The following is a 23,067-nucleotide window of genomic DNA, read 5'->3' on the forward strand; positions in this document are numbered from 1 at the left end:
AGAGAGTCCGGCAGGGCATTTCTGACAGGTAAAGAATGAGCCAAAGTTAGCTGTCCTTCCTGACAGTGGGGGGCGGGGGGGCAGTGTGTGAAGAAATGGAAAGTTGCAAAAAACAGAGAGGAGAAGGGACAAGATCTTGTAAGGTGAATCTTTCTCTCACTGCTCGTGTGATCTGTTTTTTGTTTGGTGTCTGCTCATTTAACACTTCTCGGAGGATTTCAGACTCAGCCATATTATTGTGATATTGGTGAACTATATCTGAAGTTGATGATGGGGGGAAAAAGAGAACCACAAAGTTTGCTGTGATACTGAGAGACATCAGTCAATAGTATGAAGACAATCATATCTCTGTGTATAGCTATATACAATTGCACTCCTAAAACTACAAGAAAGTCTCTTTGCCTTGAAGTCATACCCAGGGAACTCTGCTTATCTTAAGGCTCAGACTTCTATTCAGTTTACACAAACTTTTGTAAACATCAATTCACCATTTCTTGCTGCTTCTCCAGGTGTTTCTGAGCTTTAGTTAGGTCCTTGCTGGAGTTCCTGTATTCAGTACTTCATATTTTCTCAGAGAAGTAGTCATGTGAAGGTCATCAACTGTAGAAAGAGAAATAAATTGTCTTTTCCAGCACTATTTTGACTGCATTGTATGTGGCCTTCAAACCTTAAGGTGCCCGACACTGCTAGGAGGATCACCTTATGGTCTTACCCTTTTCCATCATGTAATGTTGAAGTTCTAGCCTAGTAAAAGGAAGGAGATGGACATTCACTGAGATAAAAAGTAGTCAGGTCTCATCCTTCACTAGTCCTCTCCAAACCGAGGCAGTGAAGAAAACGGTGATGGGAAGGAAAGTCTTTGAGCACATATGTGAGTGTACAGGGATCAGAGTCAAATGTTTTGTATGGCTGCCAGCTGGAGAAGAGAGCTGCATTCACACTGGAGTACAGTGTCCAGTGAAGTACTCGTTGTCGTGACCCTTGTGATCCCTGTCTGGAGCTGTCCCTAGTCTCCCAGGTGGCTCTGGGCACTCACTGCTGGAAGCCAAGCAGAGATGTAAAAGAGTTTTGTGTGTCGTCTCATGTTGACCTGAATTTCTGCAGTCAATTTCTTTAGAGGAGATGACTCGAGGGGCAGAGTGTGTGAATTGCCTCTACATATTCTCCTGATTGTTTTTTGTAGTTAAACTCTTTAAAAAACCCAACCAACCAACCAAACCCCCAAAACAAACAAACCAAAACAACAAACAGTTTGATAAGGTCCCAGCTACTAGTCAATGTTGTTATGCAGAAATGACTCAGGATGAGTTGCAAGCTTTGTTCTTTTGGAAGCTTTTCTTTCAGCCGTGGCAATTGTAAAGTTTATTCTCCTAGGAGATGCACAGATCTTCCACTCCCACCCCCTAATAATTACACAAACTAGGTGTTCCTGCTGTTTCTTTAGTGGATACATTTTCAGAGACGATAAAATTTTCAGCTACGTTAATTGCCAGAAGTACACTGTCAAAATACTAGGTATGCGGTTTTATTACTTCCCTGAAAGAGCTATAAAACCCACCACCAACCAAATACTGGACTTTGTAAAATTTTTAAAAGGAAGACTAACTTTAATTTATGAAGAAGGATGTTCCAAAAACACGTAATACAGGACAGAGATTGTTTCCTCTGCTCTGATCACATTGAATTCCGATTGTAAAGGAATTTAACTCCTGTGTTGAATCTAATTTTTGTTTAACAGAAAGTTTTTTGGGGCCCTGACCGAGTGGGAAAGTTTACAGAATTAAGGCATTAGGTGGCATAACCCTCCTGTTGCATCTACCGGATACGATTGCATATGGGACTTGACATATGAAATGGGCCAGTAAGTCACATTAATCAATTGACTGCTCCTTTTGAGCATTAAATGCCTACTGTGGATTTTTCACCTAACCCTGGTTAGTGCTGACCAGTAGCGATATGGGGCGTTGAGCGGTTCAGAAGACAGAGGGTGCGTGTTTTCTGCCCTGAAGAGAGCTCTTTATGGAGGGAGACAGCTCTTCTTACATGCAATGTGGTGAGCCTTAAGTGGACTTCCAGTGGAGGACCTCACTCGTCCTGAAATTTTACCACTCTGGTTGCCAGTTCTGGGGCTGTCTTCCAGCTTACAAGAAGTTGCATCATTCCACTAAATGTAGTTTTTCAAGGTAGCCCTTATCCTTCCATAAGCATAGCTAATGTCATGGTTGTTATCATGGTAGGTGATCCAGAATTTCCTGTTATGCGATAAAATTAAATGTTTCCACTCAGGCCTGTTTCTTAGAGTGTGTGTTGGATGAAAAGAATCCCTATTTATTTTTTCCCAAGGAACTAGTATTCGGCTCTCTGATTTATTGAAGTCTGAAGAGTACAAAGAATGTGCTGGTTTTAGCTGGGATGGAGTTAAATTTCTTCACAGTAGCTAGCATGGGGCTATGTTTTGGATTTGTGCTGAAAACAGTGCTGATAATTCAGGGATGTTTTCATTATTGCTGAGCAGTGCTGACACAGCGTCAAGGCCTTTTCTGCTTCTCACCCCACCCCGCCAGCGAGGAGGCTGGGGGAGCACAAGGGGTTGGGAAGGGGACACAGCCGGGACAGCTGACCCCAGCTGACCACAGGGGTATTCCAGACCATATGACATCATGTTCAGCATGTTAAGCTCGGGGATGAAGAAGAAGAAGGAAGGGGAGGACATTCGGAGTGATGGCGTTTGTCTTCCCAAGTCACCGTTACCCATGACAGAGCCCTGCTTTGCTGGAGATGGCTGAACACCTGCCTGCCCGTGGGAAGTGGTGAATGAATTCCTTGCCTTACTTGCTTGCATGCACGGCTTTTGCTTTGCTTATTAAACTGTCTTTATCTCAACCCAAGAGTTTTCTCACTTTTACCCTTCCGATTGTCTCCCTCATCCACACCAGGGAGGGAAGCGAGCGAGTGACTGTGTGGGGCTTAGTTGCTGGCTAGGGTTAAACCATGACAGAATAAAAAATAATTTTTCAGTGAACGCATTCATAGCTGATTTTATTTTTTCACCATTGGCCACGAGTCCTCCTACTGTGGCACCATGGCATGAGAAGAGCTTGTTACCCCTAACAATTAACAAGCTTCTTAATAATAAGGTTCTTAATAGACTTAATAAGTATAAATACTTATACTAGGTAAATGCACAGTCTGGAATCTAAATCAGCCTTCCCTGATTTGTATGTGCCAACATCTTCAAAATAGTTTTCTGATCTATAAAGTATTTTCCAGAAAGAGACATAGTCATGCATAGATCTGTTTAGTATAGTTTAAAAGAAAAAAAGATTCACTTTGTCTCTTTTATTGCTGCTGCCTGTTGCAGCCACAATTTGTAATTTATATTAGGTTAGGTGCTGTAAACTTTCAGAGGAGTGAAATATTTTCTCATGTGTCATATAAACAGTATTTGATCAAAAGCACTCTGTGGTGGACTGCTTAAGCAAAGCAAAACTAAGATACATGACCTCAGCCAAAAATTAGTTAGTCATTTCAGTGTGATTTAAGTTATCTCTATCCAGAATTGCTTCACATTAAAATGTAATCATTCCGATATCCAAGCTTGATATATTTGCATCAATTCTAAATCAAGTTTTCTGTTACCTGTGGATTATTCCAGTAGGGTTTTGTCCTCTGTAGAGCTTTCTATTTGTTGCCTGTCTTCTCTTTCTGTGTTCTAATAAGAACAGGTTTAAAGAAATGAATAAACCTATATACACCACGCTTATTTTGTGACTGTTTCAAGTTACGTCTTGATAACTTATTTCTACAAGAACATGCTCTTTTGCAATGCTCATTCACTTGAGTTTTCACCGTGATAGGCAGCCTGTAATGAAAATGTTGACTCACTTGAATGATATCTTTGTTTTCTTTACTTTGTAAGGCAGATTGCAAGATAATTTTAAATTACGAGTATTAGATCACATTTTCTTGAACATTTGCTTATGATTATGCCAAGCTCCTGCACTCGCTCACCTATTTTGGTCACAGTCAACGTTTTAAATGTCAGTGTTAAGGGAAGCAGAATGTGTTTATGTAGAAGAGTACTGAACGATGATAGCTTAATATTTTGAGTCTCTTCAAATGAATGGTACTCCTTGTGTTAAAGAACTTTGTATAAAGAACAAAATGGATTCATCTTGTAACATAAAATACAGGTAATCTTGGGGAGGAGGGGGGAAAAAAAGGATCTGTGAGATGTAACCTGGATATGCAGGTAATGTAGTCTTGCATTCTTTTATAGACTGAGCACCAGCAGCCTTTAATTTTCGAACGCTTTAATTCTAGTGCAAGTACTCAAATGACTCACCAGTTATCTAAAGCATCAGGTAACTATACCTATATTTAGCTTTGTTCTATCTTCTTATCCTTGTTTCTATCTTCATTTTCTCAGTTGTAAGCTACAGTGAGTTTCATTAATGTTTAGCAAAACAAAAACCCAAAACAACGTGGGAAGTGTTCCCAAGTGTTCTCATGAGTACAGCCTCTGCAGGCTCTTCACAGGTTCTTTCTTCTGATGGTCAGGGCATGTGGAGGATAAGTCCTCTGTCTTCTTTCACAGTACCTTTAAACACAAAATACTTAACCCCACCTGCCAAGAGGTTACACTTTTCAGTTGGGGGCGATACCATTTTTAAGAAGAGGTGCCTTCTCTCTGCTTCTTGCTGTGAGGTCTGCTCTGCTGGCAGTGTCCCAGTTAGCGACCACCTCCAGTGGTGCCTGCAGTTTGGTGGTTGGTCTTTGCCAAGGCATGACCCTGGTCGGCCATAACTGCTTTCCTCCTCCATTGAGGAAATGCTGTGTGCTGCAGACTACAGTATTTAACCACGGGTTGGGGCGTCTGCCTTTTTAGCTCAGTAGATCGAAGTGCTGAATTGCGGGAGGTCAGACAAGAAATCAATACTGTTTTTCTATCTGGCTGCCTTGAAGACTATGTAAATTAAATCTATTTATCTGTAAAAAAGTTATGTCCACACTGCAAGAAATACAGTTGGCAAGTAGGAACTGCTGCTTGTGTTGCTGCTGGGAAGGATCTTGCCTGGATAATTTTGTTTTTAGAGTAGTTACGGGTAAGTTCCCCTGAGATTTGTAGTAGTGAGATGCAAATAATGTATACAACAATGGCAGTTTTACTTTTTTCCTCACAAGTTTTGTAGATCTGTCTCTGGCGTGCTTTGAAAGCTCATGAGGTGAGCGAAGATGTACTGCCACCTGGAACGCATCCTTTGTTTTCTGGAGTTCTCTGCCTAGTAATACCTGTTAGGTGTAGATGTTGTTGCCCCTTTCTTTTGGGCACATGCTTTTTTCATTCCCTTTTGGTTTTGTTCTTTTGGGGCTTTTTTTTTGACATCGTGAACTTCTCAAGTGCAGGCATGCATCTTTTTCACTGCCAGCAGCTTCTACAGATTTTAGGCTTTATTTTTTTTAATCTCCAGACCATCTCACATATCATATTCCCAGTTAGTTTGGCTTGATACTTTTTCCTCTTGTATTTTTATTTACTTGAGGAAGTTACCTGGAAGTTCTGCCTAACATTAACTCAGACTTCAGCTGCAGGAAGGCTGGAGGGATGTCATGGGTTGGGAGGTATGAGATATTCTAATATGTGATATCATTCAGAAGACTTTAAGGAGTCTCTGGTTTTACTCCAACTCCCTTCTTTCACTAGTTTTGGGAGTTGAAAAAACAAGTATACAGAGACCTAAAAAAATTTTGTGACTACTGCAAAATGTGAAAAATAATTTTCAGACTTTTCCTTTATGCACTTTCAGATCTGTAAAAGTCAATTTAAATCCCAAATTCTGAATGAGTACAGACTTCTGAACATAGTTAATTCTTTACCCGAACTTATAAAGTAGAATTTTGAAAAAGAAATCAGTCATCTAATTTGGCTGGGTTTTGGTCTCACTTTATTGATGATGTGCAAAACAATAGTAGAAGCTACTGTTTCCTGATGCAGTGTACTAGTTTACCACAAGAGATGATGATATTCTAAGTACCCAAAGAGAAAATGAGCCTTCAAAATTCTTCTCAACATCAATATTTCAAAGCTATTTCAATTTGTTTTTAATGAAACAAATACAGAATTATATAAATGGGGCAGCTGTAAGTACTCAGAATAGCTCGACTACTTTAAGAGAGATAAATGGTTAGAATTTGCAGGTTAGCCATGCACACGCTGTAGCCTATGCGCTGAACTGATCAGTGTGAAAACTCAGTACTATGCATAGGGGTATTTATGTTGCTTCCCCTCAGTCCTTTCAAATATGAATATTTATGGTAGTGGGTGGAATATGGTGGGATTGCATGCAGCAGTCCAACTGTGTATAGAAATTATGATGGTTTTTAAGTTATGCAGTGTTTTTCATAGTTACGTGGTTTCCGTTATAAAATACGAATAATACGTACAGTGTTAAACATGCAACTTTGAAACTTGCTCATGTTTCCCTTCTCTAGCAGTGCTTTTACTGTGGTTATGCTGCTTATGTTTTGACTACAGACTGCTGGAATTTGCTTTGAAAGTATCAATGTGTGTGTGTTTTATTTGCTGATTAGCTTTGGAGCAGCAGCTTCTTTAGATCCTGATTAAGGCATAAGTTTGGGGAGCAAGGATAAGGCTTTCTTGTTCAGATCGCTAAAGACTACATTATTGCAGAGCATGCAGGAGATATATGTTTGAGACAGACCGAAAGCTCCAGTTCTGGCATCACTTAATTTTGAGTGCTCACCTTTTGACCTTATTTTCCCATGTTTGTACTCAATTTCTATAGGGACAAAAAAGGATTATTGTTATGCTATTAAGGTTATATTGTTATGGGATTACTGATTTCCCTTTCTACCTCTGACATGTTTGGGACTTTTAAGACTCACCACTGAGACATCACCCGCTTGACGTAGTGGGAAACCAATGATCTCAAAAATATGCTGCCCTTCGGAGAGTACAGTATTAGAAAAGATGAGGCATACTTGCTGCATATTTGTGCTCACAAAATGTATTTGAGTTTGCAGTGAAGACTAGGTTCAGACCTGTAAACATTAGCCTGCTTTATTCCTGATCTTATGTTGATACAAATTCTTGCCAAAGTAATAAATGCCCACTAAAATGATGTGTGTCAGCAGCGTTAAATTACAGTGCCAGTGAGACAGAAGTAGTTACGTACTTGCATTTTGTTTAATGTAAAACTGATGATCCTGATGCCTGTGCTTTTACCAACCTGTTCTGGAAGTGCTGGGGATTTGCAGCTGGGACAAAGGCATAAAAGGCTCTATCTGATTTGGGATTGATCCTCTGAGCAGTCAGCACTTCATGAGGATGGCCACCTGAAGAAATTCTGGTTATCGACAGCAGTAGTATTACAAGTGGTGACTTGTGTGAGGCTACTGTGCCATGCAGACATGTGGTGCGGAGAAATTGGGCAACACTTTTTGCCCCCAGGCCTAGGAAAGAAAATGCGATGAAAATGCCTGCTGTTTTGCCCAAGAAAGGTTTGAGAAGGCAGACCAGTGAGTAATTTGTCCCCAGGATGTGACAGGGTTCCCCTGGTGCATGTTGCCTGTCTTCTTCAGAGCACTCGTAGCTCCTGTGCTAGTTTTGGTAGGATCATCACTCTCCCCCTCACCTTAGTTGAAGCACTATGCAGGGAGCGGAGTGTCTGCTCAAATAGTCAGATGAGGGTGGAAAATAAGAAGTGAGAGCCTCTAGGTAGGCCTGAGGGGTGGGCACTTGTCCGTCCCCATTTATATTAATTTTTCATAGCCCTAGTTACACGACTTTTGTGCTCATTTTGCATTAGAGGACTGGATAAAAGCCACAGGCAGTTCTGGAGGAAGCGTCTGCGACCTTATCAGCCCCATGAACTTCGACTGCTAGGTGTACAAGTGGCCCAAGATGCAAGTATGCTCTTTTTCAGGAACATTATATGGAGTGAGAGTCCTGAAGACTCTCATAAAAGGGCTTTTGGCTTGCTCTATTAAATAATTAAGTCTCTCTTCCTGGAGAGGCTTTTCATCTATGCCAGCAAAATGCTTCTGGTTTCCTGTAAGAAAGCCAGGAGACTGGGTTCTGGTATGGCAAGTCACAGTTGCTGGTTTTATATGGACACAATTTCTAGTCATTAAATTAACAATCTTTCTATGATTAAAATCTAAATTTGTTTTACATTTGGCTAAAAGGGCTTGAAGTTTAGTAAGCTGTCTTCGAACTTCTTAGCCTTGAAATGATAACCAAAGCCGTTGCATTCAAAGCTAGTTTTCTTCTCGGGTTCATTGTGCTCAATATCTTCAACTCTTGTGTAAAGTAATAAGATCTGAGAGCTGCTCTGAAACTCTGAATTATGGGTGTGGACTGGAGACTTGAAGTCTCGAAGGTTTGCAGTCTCTGAGCTCCCAGCAAGCTGGCTGGCAGTGGGGCGGGTTTTGAGTGAGTGCCTGTACGCATTAGCATCTGCGAGGAACCACTTCATGTTCCAACAATCATACCTTGACTTGCTTTCTAGTTGCATCTTGCAGCTCGACATAAACACCTTCTCACATAGAGAGATGTAAGGGAGCAGAAAACATTCTTTGAAGAATAAAAAAAACAATGGGCTTTAGAGAGCTTGATGGGTCTTCATTGTCATCACACAAGATCAAAGAAAGCCTCAGAGCTGTGCGTTCTACTCAGAATTGGAAATAACATTCCTAATTACAGAAGTGAGCAAGTCTGACGGAGTTTTTCCTTCAAAGGGAGGAATGCTACACTAAATCCTTCAGCTTTTGCACTCTTAGCAGCATAGCATTTTTGAAAAATTACACCTGTCTTCTAATGGAAGACTTGCATTTAAAGTTTCCCTGGGCCAATCTGTAGATCTCTTGGTTAGATATACTCAGCATCGGATGTGTCACCCATTGCAGTACGGTGGTCATAGTGAAAATGATACTAAATAGAGAAGGAGAAGAAAGTGCCAGCAGTGGTGATGAAGATTAATAATGTGGAGGTACTGGAAGTATACTTATTATATTGCAAGCTCTCTTTTCTGCTCTTCCACTGAGGAAAATCTGTACTTGTCTGTCAGCTTTCTAGCTTAAGTGATGCTCTCAGGATCCCCGTTTTCCACCATACCAAGTGCAAAAATTGTATCTCTGCTTTCGAAGCCCTTTTGTGGCTTGTTCCAATGTAGTTTTAACTTCTTGTGTCCTTGTGAGCAGTTGACTTTTGCTACCATTACACCTTGTGTTAGGACTTCAGCATCTTAAATCAGTCGTGTTTCATTTTTTTTTTTTTGTTGCTCTTTCTTTTTAAACCTGTTTGTTACGGTCTGCTAATGTGTCTTTCTCAGTTGGCTGTTTGGAAGCAGAGGCTGCTTTTTCTATGATATATTTTACAATCTTTGGCTCACTAGGGTCATGATCATTGATTTTATGCGAGTCAGGCACGCACTATGTGGCATCTATGGCCTGGATGCGCTATTTAAGGCTATTTCTTCTGCTTACTTTGTTACTGATGAGCAATGTGGTCCCTTTCTGTGGTTCATCAAGTTCATGGCCATCTAGCTGGTCAGCTGGAGGTCATGAAGTGGTGGCTAGGAGGCACACACGTTTTGGTCTTGCTAAGGTCTCAGCTGTGCTGACAGGTATGTTGCCTTCTGAAATGGACAGTTCAAACTGCATCTCTGCTGCTAGCTGTGAAGAAGGGTAGTGGAGGGAAAAATAAGTAGGGTGGAAACACAAGAGGGCACAAAGAATATTTGTGTAGTTTGAGGTGATTGCTGAAATACGGTATAGAGGTGGAAGAAAACTTGCACTGAAGGAAAAATGGAGGGAACTTGAGGAGAAATGGAAGGTCGACATTGAGATGGAGATGTGTTGGAGTGGTATGTGACAGGAAGCATGTTTCAGGGTGATGTGAAGTCTTTAAAATGACCTGTCCTTTGAATCTGGGATTTCTGTGTTCTTAAGGATACCAGCAGAATACTACTGTGTTCTTCCACGTCTGATTGTGTGGCCAAAGTGCAAGTGCTCAGCGTAGTAAACCTCCTGCAGACTTCACTTCAGATCCTTTTTTACTGCATCCATCAGCGGTAGAATGAAACACACCACACTAACAGCTTAACTGCTCCTCCCCTGGTTCTCCAACGTGGCAGTGGTGGATCTTCATTTCAGTGAGTTAGGTCTTCAGTGAAGATACTGCCAACATGTAGGTCTGTGGAGGCGAGGGATGGTAATGTCCTTTGGAATGTGGGTGTGTGGGATTTTTTGTTTGTTTTTTATGATTCTGAGAAAAAAGTGAATATGAATGCTATAAAAAATACTCTGTAGTAATCAATCTTAGTGCCATCCTGCAGAGAATCTCTGGCTTTAATAGTGAGACATCTCTGCCTGTTATTAAGCTTCCAGAGGAGTGCTGTCTATGGCATTAAGGGATATAATTAGCATATTTGAAAAGAAAGCCCTGAAGTTGCAGGTTGGCTGACCAACTTCAAAACATGATCGATAACATTGACATGTACACACGCGTATATGCATAGGTAACTGCTGTCTTACCAATTGAAATCGGGATTAATCCAAGAAATATCCGTGTGCTCCATAAAATGAACGTAGTTTTTTCCACACTGAGTACTGACCTTGAAGCCTGGCATTTGTGACTTCCTGGGAAAAGTTTATATGGCAAACACTAGGCTTGTGTTTTGTTTTCCTCCACAAATGATGTTGGGTCTTGTGGTGAGTTTGCTACCAATTTGCAGACTTCCCAAAGTCCACCAAGTACTTGCTAGGAAAGAAAAGAGCCAAACAAATAACTATTATGAAGTCAAAAGTAGTTTTCAAAAGAAAGAGGAAAATAATGCTAGATAAATTTCTTTGGGAAGGAAAGTTGAAATGTAGACAAACTTGTGGAACAGAAAATTGTCCCCTCATCTTTTAATCTGTGTAAAGATTAAAAAGTACCATACAAAAATCTTTAAGCTTGTTATGTATACATAACCATGGGATGGTTTAGCTTATGTCTAAAAGTCTAATGAATGCATCAAACCAAGTGAAATATTCATTAGAGTAATTGATTCAGTTCAACCTCTCAAGGCTACAGCTTGGAAATATACACACTATTGCCTTTAAACATGCAGTATGTTGATTCACCAACCTTTTTGCTCAACTCATTTTCATTCCATATGTTTGTTATACTGTGCAAAATCTAATTGAGTAACTGAGGTAGCAGCTTCCAAGCAATATTTGGTGTATTTTATAGTCAAAGGTTAAGCGGTATTCAGAGTGAAACCCGTTTAGTTGCAAGACACATCAGAAATTTTTTATTTTATATATTTTTGTATTGAAATCATGTGATATATAAGTACTTATACAAGTGATCACAACATAGTAAAAAGTTATTTATTCCCAAAATAGTCATCCGTCTGTTAATTCACTTAGATATGCCTAAATTAAGTGTAAAATTCATTAATGTGCTAGCTAGGCAATTTTCACTGTAAGATGCTGGTTTCAGTGTCTCATGATGAATTCATCATACCCCCATAGCTTTTCTTTCTCCTCCCCTCTGTGATGGACATCTGTCTCACGCCATATGGTTTTGGAAAAATTTGCTAGAAACTGGTCTGTCAAGGAACGGGGCTAGAGAAAACCAAACTTGCTTTTAATTTCTAAAAACATTGTAGCAGACCTTCTGTTCCCATGCGGAGGAGCAGGAACTTGAAGCTCAGCACAGGCGGGCAACTTGTGCCAGGGACAGGCTTTTGCTTTCGATGAAAGTCTGCCAAATATTGGCCAACTCGCCTACCTTTCGCAATTTGTTCACTTCCAACAGAGACTTGCTGGAGCTGAGGAGTCTCTTGTGACTGTGTCCTCATGAAACCTCTCTTGGCCTCTCTTGCTGGCATGCCTATAACGTGGCTGTATCCTGTCACAGGACCGGTGCAAGGTCCAGGCACTTGTGTGCGGTCGGTCACCACGGGCGGCAGGGCAGGCTGGTGGAGCTCTGCGTTGCTCTCAGTTGGAGTTTTAGCCACCTGCCTTTGCTGAGCGTGGGCTCTCGTAAACCACCACTGGCTCCAAACATCAGACCTGCAGTGCTGTTCCCCATGCCTTCCTTGCCCAGCCCATAGTTGCGATGATTAGGAGCGACTGTTAAAATCGAGACAGATATTGGGACTCTTCTGACTGGTCTGCTAAGGTAAGCACGGAGGTTTAGTGAATGTTGATTGTGTTGCAGAGACCAGTGGGTGTCTCTTGAAATTCAACTTCACAGCTGCCAGTGGGTCCCCCGACTGCAGCTGCCACCATGGCGTTTTAAAAAAGAAAGCAACTCCTAGAATAGACGCTCTGCTGCAGTGGCACGTTGCGAGCACGCTGCCGGCGTAGCCCTTGCTGGTGACGTGGGCTGTTCTTGCCCTTGGAGCCAGCAGCTCTGCGGGGAGGAGGCAGGAGGCTGCCCGCTGGGGAGCGGTGCTGGACCCGCACAGGAGGGAGCGGCGAGGGCTCGGGGAGCTTCTGGGCAGAGGTGGCGGGTGCGTAGGCTTAGCAGCTTGCGTGGGAGGGAGCCAAAACTGCGAGTCCTGGGGGCAGCTGAAGCCTGTTTAGTTCTTCTTTAAGGATTCTTGGTCATTTTGTCACTGGTCATAGGTGCCTTGGTGGTCTGTGAATGTGGATTAGATGAAAAGAGTGACTTAAGCCTCTTTGACTTTCTTTATATTGTGTGTGTGTGTGTGTGTGTGTGTGTGTGTCTTTTCCTTTGCTTAGCAAATATAAGCATTCCTAATAGCTGGGTCAGAGGACTAGGGTCGAGGCTATAGGTCTCGTTCCCCTGTTCCTACCTTTGGCAAACTGTTGTTAGAAAAATCATTGTGGATCTGATCATGAAATAATTGCGCACCTCTTCTTCACGTGTCTCTTGAACTCTTTTTAAATTAAGTTTTTAACCATTGTATAACTGCTCCTCCTGCCTTTATTAATGAAATACCTAGTTTTCTGGCTTCAAGGAGTACTACTGAGAAACTTGGAATATTCTACAGTATTTTAAAGAAGCACAGTTTATAAAAATTGATGAGCTCCTTAGATGATGTAATCTGCAAAAGAAGACTTAATAAAACAGCCTCCTTCGTTTATTGCAACACAAAACTTAATGTTGACTGAACATTGAATCAAGAAGCAACATGTCACTATTCCTGCCTTTCATTTTTATTTCTAGATGTATATAGCTTTGAGAATATTTTTCTTGCAGAGATGAAGTCTGCTTCTAGCGCAGAGCGACTCTTTATGAGCAATTTTCACTGGCAGATTAAGAAAGCTGTGACACAGCTATTTACATACTGTCAATAAATATGGTCTTGCACTGTTACCACATGGAAGTCTTGTTCCGTTAGGAACATTTTATGTAGTAGCAAATACAATTTTGGTACTGAAGTAAGTATGATACATGAAAATGTTTATAAATAACCTTTAATATCATGCACTTGGACCGTGTCTGATACTGTATGGTGCTGGTGATAAGAGTAAATAATTAGGAAGAATGCTCACGTGGGTACATAGGAACTCATTGTTGCAGTGGGGCTCAGGGTCTTGCAAGTGTAATGTTTATGCATGTGTTTTATGTGTAGCTTAGTGGAACATCTTAAAAATGTGTTGTGGAGTTTGTATATGTATAATGCTGTAGCATTATGATATTTCGGCAGTATCAATCATGAAAAATGTACTGTATCTCATGAGAGACAGCTGCCACTGGCACTTCTGAGAAACAGGCTGTGTACTTCCATCTTGCCACTGACGTCTGAAAACCTTTTGGTCAGTGTAGAGCTTAGGTGATTATATGAACCATGTGGGAACAGGAGACTTCAGAAGATTGTTTCCCAATTTGTGCTAATCAGAGTGAAGATTAATTGAAATGTACTATCAAGGAAGACTAAACTACAGGTGCCCGTATCTTTTTTTCATGATTAATTACCTGATATTGTAGAAGCTTGCAGCATCTTTCAAATGCACAATGGGCTCTTGGATCGTAACATTCCTTAGCTTTGTGCACTTATGCAATTTTAAGATGCTTTTTAAGGCTTACTTTAGTTAGTTCCCTATGCTTCCAAGGAGTATTTGCTCACAGTTAAGTACTTTCCAAATGAATTCAGTTGTTTTGCATAATGGCAAAAATTTCCTTGGCATTTCCACCATAGCCTCGTGAAAGTTTAGTTAGGGCTTGATGCACACACATAAGGCCTTGGGTCATCTGAGTATCTGCCCACGTGTAAACGTAAAGGACGGAGCGGGTCCTGTTGACTTCTGTAGGGCTACTGTGCGCTGAAAGCATGCGTGTGGCACCTCCCTGATCCGAGGTCTACGTTGTAGATGGTGAAGTACTGTACATAAACTGATCTGCGATCTGCTGTGTTTGTGATGCTGGTACTGTGCACATTCAAAACAAGAATTCCTACTGGTGGAGTAAACTACTGCGTTTTATTGTCTCCTTCTAATAGACCTAGCAAACTACAAGCGGTCAGCTTCTGAAAGAGCACTCCTAAATATATCCTTTTTTTCAGGGATGGAGACGAACGCCCTCATAGGCAAATGTTTTGAAAAAACAACAACAAAACCCAAACAGGAATTTTATCTTTATGTACCGAGACAAATAACAATCCCAAGCGTCGATGCTTTCGGCTGAAAGGTGTAATCTGTTCAGCTCTCGCTTCCTCGTGCGCGGTGCCTCAGCAGCCCTGTGCGATGGCAAACGGCTATAATTAGATTAGCAGCCTGCTAAGCAGCGGTGACAGTCTGCGAGCCTCAGCGAGCATGTGCTGGATTCTGCATGTGCCTCGCGCTTATTGGCGGGCGAGGTTGCTGCCTGCCGGTTTGATAGGTTTCCCCAGTAATCTTTATGCTGCATTACAGACATAGATACAGAGGTACTGTGTGCATGCAACGGGAGAGGTGCTCAGCTTGTAGCGTAAAAGAAAGCCCACAGATGAAAGGCACTGGTCTTTGTTGCAAAACATCAGTACTTAAGGACTGCTAGCTGGAAAAGGAGAGGTCAGTGAAGGAGTTTTACTTGGTGGTAATTACTTTCAGGTCTTTATCTCTCCGGTAAAACAGTCATGCATGAAATGAATACTGTTAATCATGTCATCTGTTTAATTTGATCTTGCTTTCATTATTATCAAGTGTAGTCTGGTGGGAGAGCCATCAGATTACAAAACATATTATTTGAGTGGATTTAGTTCAAAAATAGAGTGTATTTATACGGGAATATTGCTTTCATTTGAAATTTTGAGCCTGTGCATGTGAGTGATATTACTGGTTGCCTTTTGTTATGCTAATGGGAATATTTCTTTTATTGGGATATTTTCTGCAAAGCAATTGAATTAGAGCATTTATAACTATTGGCATATGAAGATAAATCTCTATAAATACTGATTAAAGAATAATTTTGTGAAGTGTTCTTTAATTTGATCACAGCAATAACTATTTTGATGGTTCTTTTGCAACAAGATAGAGGGATGAGGAGTAATATGCTATTGTTCTTTCAACAAAGATGCTGGAGCCTTCATGTTTGGGTGGATTCTTTGTTTCATCCACTGGGTTTTATTTTAAGTGGCGTTCAAAATGAAACTAAAGCCACCCTGCCTGGTAGATTGCAGTATAGCCTTTGCTTGCACAGACATGTATTTTTTATTTATCTATCTATATATAATCTGTCTGTATTGTTCTCAAAGGCTGAATTTTGGCCCAAAGCCTTGTTTATTGTCAGAACTGCCTTCAGCAGTAGAATGAAATAAGATATACCTGCCAATCTTTTCATCTGTGATTCTGAGGCTATTACAGTATTTATCATAGCATCATACTCATTTAAGTCCTTTTCATACTTGACCTACGCATCAACTGACGACAACTTTTCCTATAAAAAACATGCATATTTTATGAACACATTTTACAGTGAAAGCTGTTCAGAACAGAAGGAAGCAAGCATGAAGTATTAAAAAAAAAAAAAAGTCTCTTAATATAGTCATGCCTCATTTGATGACTTTTGAATATTGAGGCTGACTGTCGAGACTTCAAAGTTAATGCCCTTGTCTCCGTCAGACTCCAGAGCTCACATGAACTTGTATATTAAGTCACCAGTCATCTGGCTGGCTGGCTGCCACCATGCGTCTGAGGTACGAGTAGATTGTCTCGGCCAGGATCAGAAAGGTGTTAGGAACAAGAGCTATTTCCATATTAGTCTTCACTCTTCCCTCTGCACCTATCCATGGAAATGTTTTTCCTGTTTTATAAACCAAAGCAAAATTTAAGTTGTTCACTTTTAAACTATATAGTATGAAACTGTGTTACCTCCAGAGTAGATACCCTTAAAAGTGGGCATTTATTAAGTTGCTAACTTTAGATGGCTGTGGGGACAACAGATATGCATGCTTCGTTATTTGTGATGGTGTATTCAAAAGGAAAAGTATTGGGGAGGTTTAATCACAGCCGGTACCAGCTTCTTTGAATTTTTTCTGTTGACTGAAGTAGTTACCTTGGTGTCTACGTTCACCTGGGTTTTATTTGCAGAGTTGTTTTCTTCCCTGCAGACCTGGAAAATGGCATTTTTGCATAGCAACAGTTATGCCTGGACAGGGAGGACTACGTATGTGAAGACGTGTTGTTTTCAGTCTGTTTCATGTTCTCTCCTTGCTCCAAATTAAAGAGGCTTTAAGTTCATCTACATCTTTTGCCTTTTTTAACAGAGACTTACCTGAAGTAGTTTATCTACATCTTTATGACCTTTGCAACAGCATCCCATGAAGGAGTAAATAACAGTGATGTTAGTAACAAAGAAATGTAGAAAGTAATATCCCCAGCTGAATTATGTATTTACCATATCCAGACAGTTTATTTTCAAGAGATGAGAGGCTGGTATTTTCTGTTTCATGTATTGAGCTATTGTTATTTGTAAGTAACATAAAGCACAGCTGGAAAAAATGCGGTAAAAGTTAGCATATTTTTACTGGTGGATACAGGTGATACCACCACCCACTGGAACTGAAATGCTGCACCAGCAGCTATTTAGGCGTGGACATCTCTACCTCCAAAAAGAGCTGTGGTGATCTATGTGAGTATCACCAGAAAAAATGACAGTTGTGAAACTAAAACTGGTGACAGTGTAATTTAAACTTGCAATGCCTTAACAGCAAAGAATAAGCTACTTTGTTATTGCTTCTCTTTGTTACAACCTCATTTTTCTTCTGGGCAAACAAAGAAAACAAATTGAAGCAACAGTTCATGTGGATTACTCTCTAAAAAAGTTGTCATCTTTGTTGCCATAAACATACTTTAACTATAACCAGCATATTACTACAGGAAATGTAGCACGCTTCAGATTATTCTCAAGCTTTTATATTCAAGTTTTGACAGTGAGTTTTTTCATGTAGAAGTTTTTAATTACTCTTTGTTAGGAGATGCATGCATAGCATGTTGGTTGTGTGCCTCTGTGAACTGTTCTTATTTCTGATATGATGCCCTGTAGATAAATTTCCAAGTTCTTTGCTATGTGAAAGGGAAACTTCTCTTTCCAACCAGGAACGCAGAGTGTGTGTGTGTGTATATATGTATGTATGGTAAGGGCACAAAAGTATGTTACAAAAATCAAGGTCTCAAGTGTTTCATATCTCTCTCTCTCTATATATATATATCTATAGCTGGGAAAGAATCACTTATACCATCTAACACTAATATATGTTTGTGTAGAAATTAATATGTTGTTAACACTTTCAATGTCATACCAGTACTCTCATTATAATCCCATAGAAATATGAATGCTCCTTGAAGACTAGTGTTTTCAGAAACACTGGCTTTGGCTGCTAGCTGGAGACAGATATATGCAGTAAGCTGAGTGCCTATAATAAACAGTGCTACGCTAGCTCTGGTTTATTGAGATGTAATGTCTTTTTTACTGCTACGTGTGCAAGTGAATTTTGCATTACTTAAAACCATGCTAAGTCTAAAGGGGAAAGACGATACTTAAGGTTAATGCATTTTATTTTTTTTGTAGTCTGTTAGCAATGAAAGAGATACTCCTGAAAAACAGTCGTAGGGATTTAAAGTATTACCACAGTGTTTATTTTGCAGGATTTATACTTACATGCCTTACAGTTTTTAAGTCGAGTAGCAGTAAGTGATATATGTGTAAAGGTTTACATTACAATGAGAAAAGTGACATTGTGCCCTAAAGCTCCTTTTTCCTTTTCCTCTGTTTTTGGAACCAACTCCAGTTATTACTTTGCTGATGAAATGTCTGTCTGTTTAAATAGTCGAGACATTCAATAGCCCATCTATAAATGCTTATTATAACACTTTGAGAGTTCATGGGAAATCAATAGCCTGTTTTCTGTATTTTGCTGGGTGAAGGTCCTTTTACTCTTTTAAATCTGAAAACTTTGGGGCTGGGTGGTGGGGAGGTGCAGGCTGAGCCTTCTCGGTGGACATTCCCTCTGCAGGCTCAGCAAGGCGTACGTTAAGCTGGGAAGGCCTTATTGTCATGATGCTCTTCCCGCACTGATGCAGCCGCACTAATTAACGGGGTCAGAAATGTGACCACGTTCTCTGTACGCAGACGGCTGCTGCAGCCCCAGTTCGGAGGCACCGGGTGCTCCCATCCCCAGGGACTGGGCCCAGGCCTGGGTGGGGAAGGTCTGCCCCGCCCTGCCCCGCCCCACCCTGCCCCACCCCTCCCACAGGGCTCTCGCTCGCCTGGCACAAGTTATTCTGGGGACTAACTATGTGGAGTCAGAAACTTTAACAGGGGGTGAAATACGCCTGGCTGTAGGCATCTGCGTGTCAAACGTTTGCAATGTTTAGAGGAAGGTTGTGTTTTATAGAGCCGGGAATGGAAGCAGCAATGTCTTTTTCTTGCAGTTCTCACAGCTGCAGTGGTATGGTGAATTGAAAACAAAATGGGTATTATTAATTTTTTTTTTTTACACTTAATCTCCTGTTATGATTAATTTTAATTGTTCTTAAATTTATTACCTGCGGTATTAAGTGTGGCTTGATAGATTTAATGTAGAATACAACCGGCAAATAGTAATCCTGGATGCTGTTGTCTGTGTAATCCTGGTAACGAGATTCCTGTCTCAGTTTCACGTTGTCTTTGGTGGATGTGCTTCAGCCACCCGTAGGCACAACTACTTGCTACAGCCTTTCCACGAAGCACCTGAAGCTTCCAACCCAGATCCTCACTTTGTAAATATGTAGTTTTTAAACATGAATTGTCCATTCCGTAACAGACATTATTTGGTTTTATGCCCTGTCATGCAGTTGTCTCATACTTCCGTGGTATATTGGTTTATTAATTGAAACAGTATATTATTTATACTGCTTATGATTATATGGCCATCTATTTTTTTGGCTGTGTATCTGTTGGGACCTGTAGAATGATTTTTCTGTATCCATTCATACCTTCCTAATATGAATGCAAGTACTACAAAATCCCAATTAATGGCAAAGAAGGATATTAAATTCTTGCCTCTCTTTAAAGAGAGCTTAGCATTTTGGAAGTTGGTAGACTAGCTCAAAGATTAGGCTGTTCTGCTTCCTGATGAGGCAGTCTGTAGAAACACGTTCTGTAGCAAAGTTATGCAATGCGGAATACAACTTGTATGGGTTATTAGTGCCATTTAACTGGAGAGAAATAAGACTATCCAGGTTTGCAGTGGTATGCGCATTTTCACAAGTTTGTGAATATTTGACTCTTGCATCTGTTTAGGGTCCATGGTTATAATTTGTTCTTTTCAGGTCTGGATACTGGTTTTTGTAGGTAATGATACTGAAGGAGGGATGTTAATAGGATGTGGTGTGTTGGCCTACAATGCAAATGCATAATGTGATACGGTCCCTGTTCCAAAGCGTTTCCTGCCTGTATAATCTAGGCAGAAAAAGGCTAGAAAGGAAGGGAAAAACAGGGACAATAAAGATGAAGCATCTTTTATGTGACCACAAACTGTGGGCTTGCAAGGTAGGCTGAACTTAGGCTGTGCTTTAGGATTATAAGCCATCACTGCAAATGTCTTTTGAAAGAGTAAAAAATATCATAAGATCAGTATAACTATTCCTGTCTACATAAGCACTTACAGTACAAACTTCCCAGGGTAGGATGATTTCCTTCTGTCTCAGTGTCATAATTGGCATTGGGTATTTTGGGCATTGCAGTCATCTGGAAATGAGTGTGCAGCTTTGTATTTCTACTGTGACATTACAACAGCAGTCTAGTCAGAAAATGTATGGGGGACTTGATAAATTACACCCCTTCCTCTTCCATTACTGTTACATCAACACTACTGCAATCCATGGTCCTGCCCCATTTTCCTTCAGCGTATTGTGGAGTGCAGAGATCGCTGTTTTGGCCCCTACCTCCCCAGGGACTGGGTGAAGCCCGGCAGAGGCAGTACGGTTGCTGTTAGTTTTGTGTGGAAGGCAGGTACCGTGGTGGGTGCAACAGAACAGGACCTCAAAATAGACGGTGTCGTTGTCCTCCAGTGTTTTGGTGCCTCTTGTTTCTGTTCCCCACAGCTCTCCTCTTCTTGCCTTGCTGCCACCTCCTTTCTAAATTTTGTCTGCCCTGTTTTCCCATTCAAATCTACTCTTTTTTTATTTTCTTTTTACTTTCTCCTGTCTGTCTCTGCCCTTCAGCTTCTATCTGCCATTCAACTATGTGTTCTTTGACATCTTTGCAGCCGCTGCTCCCTTTGGGGGGGGTGGATATCCAAAAATACCTTGTAGGCAGAGGTGCCCAAGGATGGCACGCTGGTGAAGAATTTAAATTCTCTTACCAAAGGTGCTTGATATTTGTTTGGTTATTATTTATTTATTTGTTGGAGCAAGATGTCCTTGGCTTCTGCTTGGAAAGCTTATTCTGACAAACACAAATCTTATCCTTGACCTTTCCAAGTCTGATGTATCTGCTTTTTTTTTCTCTCGGCCTGTTACCCCTCTACTGAAAGCAAGCATCTCTGTTCATCTTCCTGTCATCTCTAGATCGGGCCTTTCCGAAGTGATTAATGAGCTTTGCTGACCGCTTTCTGCAAACAGGGCTCCTTTCCATCATGCCTCCATGCGAGGGTACCCCACACCAGCCATGCTGCTGTAGGACCTTGACCCGAGGAGCTGCTTCTGCTCCTCCTGCTCTTCGTAGGTGTCTCAGGCAGCTGTGGCACGTTACTGACCTCAATCTTGACAGCTTCACTGCTGCCTGCAGGGCTCCAAGCTGCATGGGTACTTACTGCTTTAAAGTCACATTTATTTTGCTCTTTTTTTGCCAGCTACTTGGCACGTTTGCTGCACTGGGTGCCTAAAGGATCCTGCTATGGGCTCTCTACTGGAAGGAGGTTTTGCAGACTGCCATCATTAAATCCTCACAGAGCAATAGCCAAGCAGATCGCACCCCCATCCCATGCTAAAGTATACAGGGATTGGGTTCTTCATCTGTAGTGTGGCTTGATGAGGAGTCTTTCCTATGGTGCGTGTAGAAAAATTGGGATGCTTCTTTACTATCAGCTGTGATTTTTACCTCTCTAAAGAGCCAGAGTTTTTGCAAGTATTTTCTCTTTCCTTATGCTACAAAGCAACTTATGCTTTCTTATTTTACTTCAGGATGACTCTGAAGCTCAAATTTGCATCAAAACCATGTCTGCAACTAACTCTTAAAACACGTCCATTCTTAGAAGTCATCTACAAATACTAAATCCATCTGGTGTTGAATTGCCATTGATTTTTTTGCAAGCTTGCTGAAACTGGATTGATGCTTCCCACCTCTCCAAGAAATATGTACATCTGCCATTTATAGCGACTCTTACTTCTGGATTTTGCAGAACATAGTACTGGAAGCATTAGGATCCTACGCGGAGCTTTTTTTTCTGCTTCTCACTAAAATTAAGTATGGAATTAACAGTATATATAAATACATGACAGGGCGGAGTAAAGAAGATGGAGCCAGGCTCTTCTCAGTGGTATCCCATGACAGGACAAGAGGCAACGGGCACAAACTGAAATATAGAAAATTCTATTTAAACATAAGAAAACAATTTTTTTACTCTGAGGATGGCCAAACACTGACACAGGTTACCCAGAGAGGTTGGGGAATCTTTGTCCTTGGAGATATTCAAAACCAAACTGGGACATGGTCCTGGGCAACCTGCTCTAGGTGGCCCTGCTTTCAGCAAGGGGTTGGACTAGACAATCTCCAGAGGTGCCTTCCAGCCTCAGCTGTTCTGTGATTCTGTAACTAGAAGTCTCCAAACAGCAGACCAAGCAGGCCTTGCAACTCTAGGCAAGTTATTTTTTCTGTGTTAGTTCTGCTATCCAAAATTACTTCACGTTTTATACCTGTTCTTAGGTATGAACGTGCACATGTATAGATATGTATACACCTACCTATTTCTGGCTGCTGTGTAAACATACCTGGAGGCTAGGACAAACTGGAGAATATCAGAGATGGAAAATGGAGGAGGAGAATGTTTTTATATTTTTCTTAAATATACAAATTCCATTTCAAACAGGCCACACTGGTTTTCTATGCTTTATGCAGCCACTGAGCTATTTTTTCCTTCCAAAATAATATGCTACGTCTGTATAGTAAAAAATGCTAGATAAAATCGCTTTAAAGAAAGTTTTTTATTTTTCTTAGATTATTTCTGTTGGGCACTACTTATGCATAATTACATCTTTGTTGTGGTCCACATTATGTTTAAGTGGGCACAAATTGCCCAGAAGGAGATCTGCATGAGAGAAAGAGGAGATCAAAAGGCTCTGGGTCAGAAGAGGGAGGTACACCCTCAGCTAGACTCCCCTTTCTCAAAAACATAGCACCAAATTAAGTAGTAAACATGGAAAAATTGGCCTGAGAACTCTCTACAGGCACTTTGTATTTATGCAAATACTTTTTGGAGTCCTACATATGCGTAATTACTGCTCTGCTGGTATTCAGCCCTGTTTCTGCAGCCCACGGTAGCTGTGTAGATCTGACAGCATTGCTGGAAACTAGGAAGCTAGACAAAGCTGACTACTAAAATTACATGTAGTCTCTTGGTGTAT

The 23,067-nt window shown here is 40.9% G+C and overlaps 1 protein-coding gene across 4 annotated transcripts in view; it reads left to right on the forward strand.

The window, feature by feature from the left end:
• FAM110B (family with sequence similarity 110 member B) overlaps positions 1-23,067 on the forward strand; it is a 117,199-nt gene that overhangs the window by 39,913 nt on the left and 54,219 nt on the right. Inside the window, exon 1 of one of the 4 annotated variants that reach the window (XM_049820687.1) lies at positions 14,923-15,033. The exons of 2 other annotated variants lie outside the window; for them this stretch is intronic. The gene's annotated coding sequence lies outside the window, so the exon portion shown is untranslated. Of the gene's footprint in view, positions 1-14,922; positions 15,059-23,067 lie in introns of those variants that run through there. One more of the 4 variants, XM_049820703.1, reaches the window with a different exon arrangement.

This window comes from Accipiter gentilis, chromosome 2, assembly GCF_929443795.1.
Source record: "Accipiter gentilis chromosome 2, bAccGen1.1, whole genome shotgun sequence".
Classification (NCBI taxonomy): domain Eukaryota; kingdom Metazoa; phylum Chordata; class Aves; order Accipitriformes; family Accipitridae; genus Astur; species Astur gentilis.